General features: G+C 32.8%; 1 protein-coding gene across 1 annotated transcript in view; it reads left to right on the top strand.

The window, feature by feature from the left end:
• LOC149132178 (uncharacterized) overlaps nucleotides 1-2,500 on the top strand; it is a 122,345-nt gene that overhangs the window by 4,961 nt on the left and 114,884 nt on the right. The window lies entirely within an intron of this gene.

The raw sequence follows: 2,500 nt of genomic DNA on the forward strand, positions 1-2,500 counted from the left end.
ACACACACACACACACACACACACACACACACACACACACACACACACATATATATATATATATATATATATATATATATATATATATATATATATATATATATATATATATGCATTTAGATGAAAAGACACGAATGTAGAGTTTATATTTTAATTTACTGTGTAAAATTTCCTGTTAGTCCTATCGGGAAAAGTCCAGTATATACCTAACTGCATTCAATACATATGCAGTGAACTCTAGACTTATCTGTTTAATTTGTATAACTGAGTATGCGTCTACAAAATTGATTAATTAATTAATAGTGCACTACATTGCAATTTTTGAATTTTTGAAAGTTAAAGTATATCTTATTAATAAACGTACGACTTAACATCGATATGAAAAGTAACCAAACAGATTGCCCTACAGCATTTATTTCACATTGTGCTGAAAAAAGAATCAATCTGACAAATTTTTTGTCATGTTAGACTTAACAACTTTGTCTTCTTTTCACACCGAGGCTAAATTATATGTTCAACATTAAGAAGTATGTACGCTACATTTCGAATAAATAGGATTACACAAATGCATACAAAAGCGCGCGCACACACACACATACATAAATGTAGATAGATACATACATACATACATGTGTGTGTATATGTATGTATGTATGTATGTATATATATATATATATATATATATATATATATATATATATATATATATGTATATAATATATATAATATATATTGTATATATTATATATATATACATATATGTGTGTGTGTGTGTGTGTATGTATGTATGTATGTATGTATGTATGTATGTATGTATGTATGTATGTGTACCTGTGTATGCATTCATGCACATAATCATACATGCATGTCTACAAGACACACATATCCAATGAGGCAGAAAGAGAGATACAGATAGAGATTGATAGATAATGTATGTTCCATTGCCTCTTTGTGATCCTCTGTGTGTCGGAGTGTGAGTGTGCATGTGTGTGTTTGTGTGTGTGCGTGTGTGTGCGCTTGTGAATGTGGTGGGGAGGTATAGATAAAGGACGAAACAGGAGAAATAACATCAAATTAAGAAAACTAAAATAGGTTAAAGTAGTACAACTATAAAAAAAAATGATGGACGAAACAGAAAATATATATAGCAAGTGTGCCTATTAGTAAGAAAGATTGGGAATGAGATAGAGTGGGTGTTTGAGAGTGGCAAAGTACGTAAGGAAAATTGGTAACGGTGCAGAAAGGGAGAGGGAGAAGCACACATATAGAAAGTCTGAAACATAGGAAAAGAAACGAGTAGAGAGAAGAGATAGTGTGAAAATGTGTGTGTATGTGTGTGTGTGTGAAGGTGAGAGAGAAAGAGAGAAAGAGAGAGGGAGTGAGCGAGAGACAAATGAATTCACATACACGCAGATATGTGTTTGTGTATGTTTGTATATACAGATATATGTGTGTGCGTACCATACATATGGTGGCGGTATATGTGTGCAATTTGTATACTCACGCATATATATAAACGCCCACAAATATGTGTATGTGTATATAAAGTATACACACACACGCATACTCACACGTTCATATGTATGCGTGAGGGAGGGAGAGAGAGAGAAGAGAGCGAGATAGTTAGATAAATACATAGATATTGGGAATATGAAAAACGAAGGAATAAAAAGGAAAAGCAGGACAACAGAATACAATAAAACCTAAAAGTGTGAAATACAATATGTGAAATATTAGAATAGAGATTGGAGAGTTAAACAATCTGTGAAGAAGCAAAAGCATTGGAAAAGGATTTGAGATAAAAGAGTGGGGAGAATAAGAGGTGAGATTGAAGGAGTGCAAGAACGGCTAAAATTTTTCTTCATTTGCTTTCTTTATTCTTTTCTGATTCATAAACAGTTAAAGAATGATGTCAAGAATTGACAAGAAATAAATCTTTGGGTTGAATTCAGCCGCCGGCACGTGAGAGTTTTCTGATCTTGATGAAAGAGAGTAAATAAATATGCACGCGCTAATATAGATCTGCATAACTTATACTACATACAGATATACATCCGCACACTTACATATAGATGCATTCATTTATGTCAATGTGTATACATGGACGTACAAAGTTATCTACGAGTATGCTTGCGCATGTTATACACACACACACACACACACACACACACACACACAAACACACACACACACACACACACACAAACACACACACACACACACACACATACACATATATATTCATTAATGGGTGAATGACAAAAGAAAGGGAGTTATATATTCAGATTCATTAGCTTACAGTTGTTTCTGCTATACAGAATTATGCATCCAGATTTGAGTGCTCAGAGCCATTAAAAGAAGGGCTTCTTTACTGACGAAAGCGTCTAAATATATATTTGGGCATACATAAACACCCATATAATGGAACACATTTAGAGAGATATGAACATAAATTGCCGATACACACATTTGTATGAATATATATATATATATATATATA

The sequence above is a fragment of the Octopus bimaculoides genome, chromosome Z (genome assembly GCF_046866305.1).
Source record: "Octopus bimaculoides isolate indiv1 chromosome Z, ASM4686630v1, whole genome shotgun sequence".
NCBI classification, from domain to species: Eukaryota; Metazoa; Mollusca; class Cephalopoda; order Octopoda; family Octopodidae; genus Octopus; species Octopus bimaculoides.